Consider the following 12806-nt stretch of genomic DNA (forward strand, 5'->3'; position numbering starts at 1 on the left):
ATATTTTAATATAAATATGCCTCTACTTTTGTTTCAGTTGGTTCCAAACTCAGAGAGGAATGAGGTAGGGTTAACTGTTGCCCTCCTAAAACCCAAAAATGAACAGTAACATTATATTAAAAGGGTGGGCTGTTGGCTAAATATGGTTTTTTAAAGTATATTAAGACAGAGAACCTCATTAAGGTGTGTGGTGTCATGTTAATGGCACAGACATGTTTTGTTCATCCTCACATTTAAAACATGCGATATTTAGTTGGTGGGTCTCAACGTTTTGTCTGAAAATTTTATCAGTTAAGAATAGTGTTCATTTGAATTACAGGCTAAAATATAGCTGCTTAGATGAGAGAGAGGTTTGTTTCTCTCTCATGAAAACATCTTAAGAAAGGGGTCTGAGGCTGGAATAGTGGTTTGGACCTAAAGGTCATCAGGAACCCGGGCTTCTTCCAGATTGTTGCTCTGCTCTTGATCTCCATTCCTCTTCATCTCGTTAGCAAGATGGCAGCATCAGCTGCAGACACCATGTCTACATTAAAGCATATAGGAGAAGACAAATAAAAAACCTAGGTTGCCGTCCATAGGAGGAGCATGTCCTTGCTATGCTTTGGAAGTTGTCATATGACACTTCTACTTTCATCTAGAATTTAGTTAGTCACCTGACATTCCCTTGACCCAAGGTGTGCTGGGTAATGTACACATTATTCTGGACAGCTACCTATGAAGTCAAAAAACACAAATTCTATTCTTATGGTGGAAATGCATAGGGAGAAAACGAGTAGTCTCTTCCATAGGAAATACAGTTGCCTTTAAATGGTGAAGACTAACATTTAATATACCTGCAATTCTGAGCTCAGGTCAAGGTGCGCCATGTGGTCTGTGGCAGTGTAGGTGCATGACGGCACATTTTCAACATCGCAGCCAACTGTATGTTTGTTCAGATGGTAACAAAGACATTGAATAGAAGCAAATGCACCTGAACTTCAGTGGCAAAACTTCTAAGTACCCTGCGGAGCCTCAGTTTCCTTCTTTCTAAAACCAGCATAATATTATGTAACATTGTGATTATAATATTTGCCATGCCTACTTTCAAAGGTGTTATAAGAATCAAATGGCCAGGCTTAGTGGCTCACTCGTATAATCCCAGCACTTTGGGAGGTGAGGCGGGTGGACCATCTGAGGTCAGGAGTTCAAAACCAGCCTGGCCAATATGGTAAAACCCCATCTCTACTAAAAATACAAAAATTAGCCAGGTGTGGTGGTGGGCACCTGTAATCCCAGCTACTCAGGAGGCTGAGACAGGAGAATCGCTTGAACCTGGTATGCAGAGGTTGCAGTGAGTGGAGATCGCGCCACTACACTCCATCCTGGGCAACAGAGTAAGACTCCGTCTTGAAAACAAAACAAAACAAAAAAGAATCAAATGAGAGACCATATAGAAAGCAAATAGCAGGTATCAAAATGAAAACCTGTGTGATTTTACTTTGCATGCCATACTAGGAGTCCCCAGTCCATTGGGTATTTGAGACTCACATAACATAATGTGTCGTAAGTACTTAGAACAGGGGCTGGGAAAGAGGAGGCACTCATTGTATGGGACTCGTCTTTAGGATGTTAAATAGAACCTTTCACCTGTAAATTAATTGGTTAGTTGATATAAAGTTGGTATCTTTTAGATAAAATAAAGAATATACATGCCTAGGACTATAAGATGTGGGGGAATTGAGATAAAATTTAAATCCACTGATTCCAACCATGTCCTCCATCAATTTTCCCCATTCTTCCACATAGTGTATCACCAGGACCCTGCCTCCCTACCTGATGGGTATTCGCTTGGTTGATATCCTGGAATGAGTTCATCATTTGTACCTCACACTATATTGTCTCTGACAGGAGCCATTAAAGAGAAAGACTTTTTGTTTTACATTGAACGATCTGAAGAGCCATTTTAAAGTAAAATCAAATAATGGCATTTTTATAACCAGGGTAAATTTCTTTGCCTTTTCCGTCTTGTCAAATGCAGTGTCCCTATTCGTGGATGCTTATTGTTTAGACTCAAGTAGATTAGATTTCCTCATTTTCCCTCTTCCTAAAGCCACGGGTGCTGATACCTGCTCAAAAAGATAACAACGATAACAAAGTGTAGTTGAGTTTGTGCAAAATTAGAGACACTGGAATGCTCAGTTCTTGTAGAATCAAAGTTGAGAAAAAACTCTGGAGCAAAAAATAATGCATCATTTAAGTGGATCCTTTCCAGTATCATGGAGGAAAAATCACTACTGTTTCTCATTTAAGTAGATCATAATATTGACCATCTCATGGGGGTTTTGTGAAGATTCTATGAAATCGTATTGGCACACAGTTCCTGTTGAGTAAATGTTGAATATTCCTATGGGAAACAATGGGCTTTAGTGACGGTTCTCAGATGTCCTTGGATGGAGGAATTGGATGACAGTTTTTCCTGCAGTCAGGGGACTCCGAGGGTGAGCAGCTTCCCACCTGGGCCCTGGTCTTAGGAAACTTCACCCTAGGCTCATGTCGGGGGTGCAGGTAGGAAAAAAGCCTCTAAAGGGGCTGGGTTATCTTTGCCAAATGGGAATGTATTTCCAGTATTCACAAATCTTCTAACGTTTCACAGAAAGCCAGATATTGCTATTTTTTGTAAAATATTTTATTTTTACATGTTGGATATTAATTTTAAATTTTTAAACATTCTGCAAGGCAAATGCAGTGTGTTTGCAAACAGCGTTGGGCCAGATAACCACCAGTTCACTCACTGCCTTTGCTCTGAAAGAATACAGTCTATCCCCAGGGATGCTGTTTCGTAGGAGAATCTCAAAGCAAATGAATGTAAAAAATATTGCTTATATTTTTGTCAGCACATGTAAAATGGAATCTTGGTGGAATAAATGGAATTTGGAGAATGCATGATCCTATCCCTACAGGGTTGAGTAGCATAGAGTTTGGAGAGGGTCAGCTTCAGTTATAGTCTGGTTTCTATTGTTATATCCAGTTACTGAATTTACCTCTCTAAATTCAGTATTTTGTCTGTGAAACAGGGATGATAATGCTCCCCGCACACAGAAGCATGCACTCACCTACACACATTAGGCTTTTGTGAGGATCTCGTCAGTGATGCAGGTTAAATCTTTAGATCATGAGCCAAACCCAGTGAACTCCTAGAAAAGGCAGCTGCTTCCTTCGTTCAGTCCTAGCTGCCGCTACCCTTCATTCAGCTCAAGAAAAACAGCCTTTATTTAACTGAGACTGGCTTGTGAGCAAGACTACTCTTGGGAGCACATTAATTTGTATTTGCTCAGATTTGGGGTTTCTTTAAAGTCCAGTGGAACACAGGTCCAATTGGCACTGGTTTTTAAGTATTCATGATGTGCACTCCTTAGTAATTCCCTGGAAGAGACATATGTGTTATGTGGGTTTTCAAGCTATACTTACTTGCAAGTTAAAACGGCAGAGAACTTTATAGTTTCGGGACTGGTGGGAACTGGCTCATTTAAGAAAATCTATGATGAGAGAGGTCTCCTTCTGTCTGTTTCCCTGACATTATAGCCTTGCATCTATTGTTTATTTTTCTATTTATTATATTCATTGGCACAAAGATGCAGCCACACCAGGGGGAGAACATGCTAGTAGGAATTAGAGTGGGGTTAGCTTTCCCCACCCTATGCTTTTCCAATCCCTGGATAACATTTTCCCCCTTTTCCGCTGTAAATGCTTACTTCAAATATTATTTTGATGTACTTTCCCCCAAAAAACCCTTTCATAGGCGTAGTTATGGAATCTTAGATTCATGGACTGGAAATTGATACAGAAATTTTGTCGCTGGTTCTCTGGGGAAATAGCTCATGCTGTTACTCCTGAATCCTAAGTAGCTGCCTTATCACTTGGCTTGGAATGCTAGGAGAAAGAGCTTGCAAAGAGCCATTTCAGCCACTGAGTTTCCTCCTCTTTCTTTATAGATGAGGGAGGGAAGCCTTCCCAAAGTGGGTTGCATTTTTCCCAATGCATAACGAATTTGCAATTGAAATTTAAGAGAACGTACATCTTTTGTAAAATACTAAAACCTTTTATTGTCATGAAAGTAAATTTTATCATAGAAACACTTAAAGACACAGTAAAAGCAGAAGGTAGGAAAAGGACTCAACTAAATCTATTGACAGTGAACATTAGTCCATTTCCTTAATTTCCCCCTGTACATTTTAATTGTATCCTATTCATGTTGGCATATAGATTTGAATTCTACTCCTTTTGGTCAGTATTAAGTATAAACATTTTTTGTCTTATGATTCCATATTCTTTATAAACACATTCATGATGTCGCAAATACTTCATCTGTAGACTTGCCATAATTAAGCAGGGTCTTAGTGTGATATCTTGGGATGGTTTCTGATCATTACTATTATACACAACCGTAATAGTAATAACCAACATTATGGAGCATTTGCCAATGTCAGCCACTGTGTTCAGGGTTTCATGTGCATTATTGCATGGATTTCTCAATAGCAGCTGAGACAGTTTCTATTGTCATCCCCATGGGCAAATGAGGTCACCGAGGCCGAAAGAACGTATTTAATGAGCCCAAGGGCCAATGGCTCACACGTGTTAGAGGCAGGATTGGGTGGTTGGAGTTTTCCGTTTTTTTCTGTGTTTGGATTCATGACCAGAATAACAATGTGGAGCCCTGCCTAGATTTAGGCGCATGACAAAGCAGGTGGAGCACCCAAAGTGCGGCTGGATTTCCAGAGACTGACCTTCTCTCTTGCCTGAATGAACCAACAGAAGTGATGTTCTTAATGGAACAGGTGCTTCCTCAGATCAGTTGGTTTTTTCCTCCTTGTTACTTAGGCAGCTCCTGTTTCTGTCAGAAAGTTGGGGGTCTCATTTTAGGACCCAGAGGAATGTGCAATTTCTATTTCTTTTTGGGAGGCTTGGGGGTAAAGCGGCGTTAGGTAGAGTTTGGGGTTGTCTCTGAAACGTCTCAGAGGACTGACTACACAAATACTCTTCCACAGAGAGATCAGTAGAGGCCACACCAGCCCAGAAGTCCTGAGATTGAAGGTTTAGTCTGAGCTCCACCTTGTGGTAGCTGTGGGTATGCAGGAACGTCCGTCCGTACTCACCTCAATTTCCTCATCTCTTAATTAAGGAGGGGAGTGTTTTCTCTTCCTGTGTCCTAGGAAGAGAGTATCTCGAGAACCAGTGGGAGAATTATGATGTCCTGTTTGTTTCTTCCTATCTGGGTCCAATTTCTCCTTCTGATAAGAACCCCCAGCTTTCCTCTGAAGATGAACTTTTTCCTCACAGTCTATGTCGTTCCAATGGGGCTGAGTCGACTCTGTGGCTCTCTGTCCATGACCTTTCTGAAGCCAAGAAAAAATACACACCCTCAATAACGGCTTCAGATATGTATCTGTGATCCAGGCCAGATCTCTCAGAGCAATGTTTGAGGATGAGGTAATCACAAAGCAATCCAAAATTGAGCACACTTCCCAGCCTGTTCCATGGAGCGTGTTCCATTTATAGGCCATCAGTCCCTCATGTCTCTGTCATGGTGTATACAGCTCTCTCTGGCTGCCCGGGCTGCCACTTTCCATCTTCATCCCTGCGTAATCATCTGTGTTGACATGTGTTGCGTTTACCTGCTCAGCATCCATCCTCCCCTCCACCCCAACCCTGTCTGATGTACTAACTTCCTGGGGCTGTCAATCAACGTGCCCAATGCTCTCTTGGCAGAGGGGTAAGGGAGCAATCTAGGACATGCACATACTCTCCTCAGCAACATAAATCTTGAGTTGGAAAGGCTGAAACCAGTTGGAGCTGCTTTATCCATTTGTTGCTGTGGCAACAAATACGTCCTCTTAGCTCCTGTTCAGTTTCTGTATTTCCCAAAGCCTGCTTTTTCTCTTTACCTTTGATGCTGTAATCAATATTATTTTTCTTTCAGTAGAATTCTATTCTGGGGTAAGATAACCAAATTTGTTTCAAAGAAAAATTGCACTCAACCTTTCCCTTCTCTACATTCTTGATACTCTTTGCTTCTTTCCTTCTCATAGAACTTAGCCATCCTTCTCTTTATCTCCTATTCCATTCTCTCCAGTCAGCTTTATGAGAAGACCCCAATAGTACATTGCTATTGCTGTTTATTTGAAGATTCCTCTTTCCATAAGCTGGGATGTCTTTGAGCATCTGACTGCCTGATAACCTTTAAGACCCAGTGCTGATGTCTGCGCTGGACATGAGAAGGAACCAAATATTATTGAATGGGAGTTGCCCTTTAATTAGTTGGTAAAGCAGCAAGTGAAAACTAATTAGGCAGGTAAGTGAGGGAGAGCTGTCCCAGATCAATTGCCCATGTGTTCTTTTTGTTTTCGTTTTCTTTTGTTTTGTTTTGTTTGGTTTGGTTTGTTTGTTTGGTTGGTTTTTGAGACAGCATTTCACTCTGTCACCCAGGCTGGAGTGCAGTGGCACGATCTTGGCTCACTACAACTTCTGCCTCCCAGGTTTAAGCAATTCTCCTGCGTCAGTCTCCTGAGTAGCTGAGATTGCAGGCATGTGCCGCCACGCTCAGTTAATTTTGCGTTTTTAGTGGAGACAGGGTTTCGCCCTATTGGCCAGGCTGGTCTTGAATTCCTGATCTTAAGTGATCTGCCCACCTCAGCCCCCCAAAGTGCTGGGATTACAAGTGTGAGCCACCACACCTGACCTAATTGCCCGTATGTTCTTGATCCTATTCTAAACAACACTCGAATCAAAAGCCTAAGTTAAGTGAGTTCAGATGAAAACACACAGACCCACAAAAATCTGAATTATTATCTTCAAGTCATAACTAATTTTCACTTTTCTGTATATTGTTCTTTTTTTAAAAAAGAAGATACAGAGGCGTGTGTATGGAAGGAAATTCTTGAAAAGGTAAACCAATTAACCTTTACCAGGAAGCTAGTACAAAGAGAAGGGGTGGTAAAACGACATCATTTGTAAAGATCAGATTTCTCGCTCCTGCCAAAAATATGCCTACGAATGCCAGGAGACAGACTACATTTACTCTACCTTGTAATCTACAGGTAACTTCTTAATGAAAAGCTAACTTTTTCTTGTCACCTTGTTATTCTTGCTTTCACATTTTTGGTTAATTGTGGGTTATCTGGGCTACACATATAAAGAAACAAAATATATCTTTACTTATATTAGTCTTTTTAAATATGGAACTTTTCAAACATGCATGAAGATAGAAAGAATGAAATAACTAATCTCCCTGTACTTCTTGAAGATTTTCCACAATTAGGCTGGGTACAGTGGCTCATGCCTGTAATCCCAGCACTTTGGGAGGCCCAGGCAGGCAGATCACCTGAGGTCAGAAGTTTCAGACCAGCCTGGCCAACATGGCGAAACCCCGTCCCTATTAAAATTACAAAGATTAGCCAGGCATGGCGGCACATGCCTGTATTCCCAGCTACTCAGAAGGCTGAGGCAGGAGAACCACCTGAACCGGGGAGGCGGAAGTTGTAGTGAGTTGAGGTCAGGCCACTGCGCTCCAGACTGGAAGATAGAACAAGACTCCATCTCAAAAAAAAAAAAAAAAAAAAAAGATTTTCCACAATTATCAATATTTTGTTTCATTTGTTTTATCACCACTAATACTTGTCATTATTATCACCAACAAAGCAAGATTATTATTTTTTAAGTTCCCAGACCTCAAGTAATTTTATCTGTAAATATGGTGGTATGTATTGCTAATAGAGAACCTTTTTAAGTAACTAAGATACATGATCGTACATAATGCAATCATAGTCAGCAATATTCATTTCATATTGCTCAATACCAATCTATCTTCACACTTCTCTGCTACCTTAAAAATGTCTGCCTAGAGTTCATTTAAATTAAGGTCCAAACAAAGCCAGATGCAGTTGTTTTCTTTGGTAGGTGTGTTCCATAAATCTTTTCTAAGTTTTTTCAGTTTCTTGTACTTTTCCTCTTTATCTATGCCATTTATTTGTTTTCATATAAAAACGATTTTCCAATAGATTTTTCAGATTCTACATTGGGCTGCGTGCAGAAATGAGTCAGCATAGCGGGATGGAGACTACTCTCCACAGAAAAGTGTTCTTGCAAGTCGGCCCTTGGTTGATGTCTAGGAATGGATTTTGGGAATGTGCCTGCCATTCCATGGTAAGACTAGCTCACTATGCCTGGACTGTTCAAAAAATATGATTTATTCTGAACACCTGCTTTTCTTTCGGGAGTCTGGCATTTTGGTATGTGCCTGGCAAAAGATCTTTACGTGACCAGCTCCCAGAAAACCTTGGGTGCCGAGTTTTTTAATGGGCTTCCCTGGGCAGAAACACGGCCTACCTGTTGCTATATTTTCATAATTGGGGGAAGAATGGATTCTGAGAGCCTCATAAGAGGGAGAGAGCACCGGAAGCTGACCTGGAGATTCTGCAGGCCCTGCCAGTGTCTTTGACCCCTGGAATCCAGTGTGTATTCCTATCACATCCCTGTTATAAATCTTAGTCATGAACACAACTGTATGCTAGCCCTATGAAACTTTCTAGGAAAACTCCAGAGGGAGGGTGGTCTTGAAGGCCCTCCACAGAAGTCGATGATGTTATCATGGCCTCTCCAACACATTCTTACATCCCCTTGTTTCTGTAAACTGGATTTTTTAAATACTGAGGCTCAGTTGTATTGGAGGGAGGAGTAGATTAGAAGTGGGCTTGTACTTCTTTTATTTCATGATCTCAGGAGGCAGATAATAGCAAGTCATCTTCCCTCCAATTATGTTCTGATTGATCAGTAGAGGGAAGCATAGAGTCATTTTGTCATGGTTTTAAAGAAGTCGAAATATGTGTAGATGGGTGTGTGGGAAGCTGGTGAGGCTGGACCAGTTATCGAGTTCTTGACTTTCCGTTCCAAACCCATCCGTCTTGATTCCCTCTGTAACACGGGGGCTGAACTTTGTAAACATTGCACATTTGTTAACCGGAACAACTTACAAAAGAATTGTGCTTCTTCTCCTGATCCCAATACTCTCCTTCTTATTCCCATAAGGAAGTAGTCACCAGGAAACTCTCTTCCAATGGGCAGCTTCTTTGCCAGAATGCGTGGGGCTTCAATAGTACATCCGTCCAATAAGTTTTGCTGGTGCCCCAGTGGATGGTTTCTTGCTGGCCAGGCCCAGCCTGTTGTACCTCACCAAACCTCTCCACCTGGGTTCAGAGCCACATCCCTTCCAAAGAGTCTGATGTCAAACTTGGAGACGGCCCTTTCCCAAGTCTCTTCTCTCTTTGGCATGCCCCTTCAGTCCCAGAGGTAGTGCCTGCTCCCCACGTCTGTGACTGCCGTATCCTTCAGATCGCTTTTTACCCTTCTTAGGACATGACCCTCTTTTACATGCACGCTTTATACGTGATATGCAGCCCCGCCCCTTCCCTCACATGAGGAAAAACAGGCTTCAAGTCATTGCATCATAATAACAGTTGTATTAGTTACTCCTCAAATGTAGTCAGGGTCCCACTGACTATTCTGTTACCTGAAAGCTAGATTGTGTAACAATAGCTTATAATTTGTATGTAAAGTAATAAAGGGAAGGAGAAAAAGACAATAAAAATTATTATTTATAAAACACACACACACATAACAAGGAAAGAGAAAATATGCAAAAGCATAGAACGCTCATTTCTGCTTATATATACATGTGCATTATTTTCTTAGGATCCATTCCATATTTCCACACTTCTCTTGCTCTCAGCCAAGAAAATCAATTAGTCAAGATTCCTTATTGGTAGACTAACTCAAGCCTTCATTTCTAAAGAATCTGAATCTTCAATAGTCCTACTTTTGATTGTTGCTTTGATTTTCACTAAAAATTAATATAATGATTTTCATTTTTTCATTGACAGATAAAATGGTTTGTATTTTCTGTGTACACTATGATGCTCTGAAGTACATATACATTGTGGAATGGCTCAATCCAGCTAATTCGCATATTCATTAGCTCTCATAGTGCTCATTTTTGTGGTAAAAACACTTTACTCTCTTAGCATTTTTCAAGAATACAATATATGATTAACTCTCATTGTCATGTGCAACGGACATCATTCACTTATTCCTCCTGCCTAGCTGAAATTTTGTATCCTTTGAACAACACCTCCCTAGCTCCCTCCCAGGATCCTTGCTCTGATCTGTCCATCTTTACTACTGAGCACAGAAGCACCAGGAGACATCAGGATCAATAAATCACTGGGTTCCAGTGAGTCCTCCTTGCTCCGTGTACTAAACACGAACCCAATCTCCTTTTGGTAATTTGGTAATTTCCACCCCCAGCCAGCAGAGGCGCTCTTTTCTTGCCTATTTGTTTAGGGATGGCTGTCTCATCCTTCAATTCAGTAGAACCATTGTTGAGTCCTCTGCTGGGCCAAGACATTGTCTTATGGCCTTTGCAATTTTATGATTACAACCCAGATTATTTCAGAATTTTTTTCAGAGTGAGCTTATTGCAAATTTCATGCACTGCATTTTATTTTGTTCATTGGCTTATTTCAGTTCTGAAACTGGCCAATGCAATTAGCATTGTTCTTAAATAGGAGCACATTTGGACAACTTTGAAAGGCCAGTCTCCTACTCCTAAGCCAGCATTGCCTGTTTTCAGCAATGCATATGCAAAACAGGCGATGTTTCCCCAGAGCAGGGTCTGCCTTCCTGAGGGCCCTGGCTTTCAAACTACTGCTCACTCTGTGTCAGTGGCACAAAATCAGTTTAATGGATTGGAACCAGGTATTAAAAAACAGAATAGGCTGAAACAGAACAGCATAGAGAATAGAGTAAGAAATGTCAGAGCACATTATAGGTAGTAAGGTGTATACAAATTTATGAAACTTCTCTTTGAGTTTTGAATGTGTATGATCACATACTACATCATTAACATAAAATGTAATTCTTGCTGTGGGTTATGCTACAAAAGTGAAGTTCACTTTTCTACAACTTATACTATGAAATGGCTAGTGCTTACACCTAAATGCAGAGAACAACCTTGTATGGGTAATACAGTGATGTTAATTTAAAAGAAACACTCATCCATAGGTTTCAGCTTTAATTTAAAAAAAGATAACCATAATAACACACAAAACTCACACTCATGTACATATAATTACACATTCTTAGTGTGCCTTACTACAGACTTATTCTTCACTATCTCAGTGAATCACCACCTATCCCCTTGGAATCGACATTATTATTATCCTCATTTTTCAAATGAGGAAACTGAATCGCAGAAAGGTAAAGTAATTTCCTGAAGGTTGCACATTTAGGAAGAACTGGAGCTAGAATTCAAACACAAACAGGCAGCCTATGTTTCCCTGAATCTATTGGCGTTTCTTACCTGGTCATCTGGAGAAGAGAGATGAATGGGAATTTGTTTCATAATCCTATTTGCATAAAGCCAATTTATTTCTTAAGTGATAGGCAGTTAGTCTTGGAGTAAGGAGGGTGATATCATGTTTAAATTGAGCAGCAGCTAGCTCCAAAATTGTGGCAGCATCAGTAAGAACTCTGATATTGTTTATGAGTCTAGTAGAGAAGTGTGGTGAGTGATTAGCAATGTCTGCCATGGGCACAGAATGAGATAATGGCACACATGCCACCAAGTAAGTGTCCTGCAGTGTTTCTCTGAAGCACTGTGGCCTAGGCCTAGGTTCTAGTTCCTGAAGAAACAGAAGTGAACAAAAAAGACAAATGAACTCTCCTATGCAGGAAAGACAATAAAGATAGATAATAAAATGAATACTTGAATACACACACCATTTTAGGTAGTCACTTTGGATACTAAGAAGGAAAGAAAAGCAGTGCAAAGAAAAAGAGATGGCACAGAGGTAGGCAGTGACCCACTAAGGTATCAGGGGAGCCATCTCTGCATCTCTGCAGAAGGGATGTTTACTGGGACAGAGGAGAGAGTGAGCCCACAGATAGCCGCAAAAAGAGCATCTGAGGCAGAAGAAATAGCAGAAGAACATGCCACTTCCTTGCCTTACTCAAGGAATAGGCAAGACCTGTCCTAAGCTTTTCGGCCTTCTAGATATAATTTTAAATTGTACAAAAAGCTCAGAAGCATAGGCATGAGCATGCTAGAAGAATTTGTAGAGAAGCAAGTGTCTTTTATTTTGGACTTTTTAAAAAAAATTATTTATTTTGAAATAGAGTGTTGCTCTGTCATCCAGGCTGCAGTGCAGTGGTGTGACCCAGGCTGCAGCCTTCACCTCCCAGGCTCAGGTGATCCTCTCACTTCAGCCTCCCAAGTAGCTGGGAGTCATGGGCTCATGCCACCACACCTGGCTAATTTTGTTTTATTTTTTTTTTAGAGATGAAGTCTCAGTATGTTGCCCAGGCTGGTCTCAAACTCCTGGGTTCAAGCAGTCCTTCCACCTCGGCCTCCTAAGGTTGCTGGGATCATAGACATGAGTCACTTTGTACATTTCAAAGTTTTTTTTTAAAGTAATTTATGAGAGGCACGTAAACGAAAAATATCAAAATACTTTATAAATTGTGTAAGTGTTATCTAAGTTAATAACACATTTGAGGTCGCGGTTTGGAATTCCTTCTAGGTCTTCATGATGTGCCTGCTAAGAAGATATTTGCTCATTTCTCTGTGGCAACCAGAACCAATTTCAGAATAAGGTCATTTTTAAAATGTAAAGAAATTATACATTATACGACACCCCATCCAATTTGGTTCTACGTTCCAATGACCTAGTTAAGTTTTTCTCAGCTGGGAATGATTTCTTCCCACAGAAGACATTTGG

The 12806-nt window shown here is 40.7% G+C and overlaps 1 long non-coding RNA gene across 1 annotated transcript in view; it reads right to left on the reverse strand.

Moving 5' to 3' along the window:
* Nucleotides 1-269: 269 nt before the first annotated feature.
* Nucleotides 270-12806, reverse strand: part of LOC144332718 (uncharacterized) — an 86578-nt gene continuing 74041 nt past the window's right edge. The window contains exon 3 of the long non-coding RNA XR_013400738.1: nt 270-1385. This is a non-coding gene — a long non-coding RNA (uncharacterized LOC144332718). The remainder of the gene's footprint in view (nt 1386-12806) is intronic.

Source organism: Macaca mulatta, chromosome 11 (genome assembly GCF_049350105.2).
Source record: "Macaca mulatta isolate MMU2019108-1 chromosome 11, T2T-MMU8v2.0, whole genome shotgun sequence".
NCBI lineage: Eukaryota > Metazoa > Chordata > Mammalia > Primates > Cercopithecidae > Macaca > Macaca mulatta.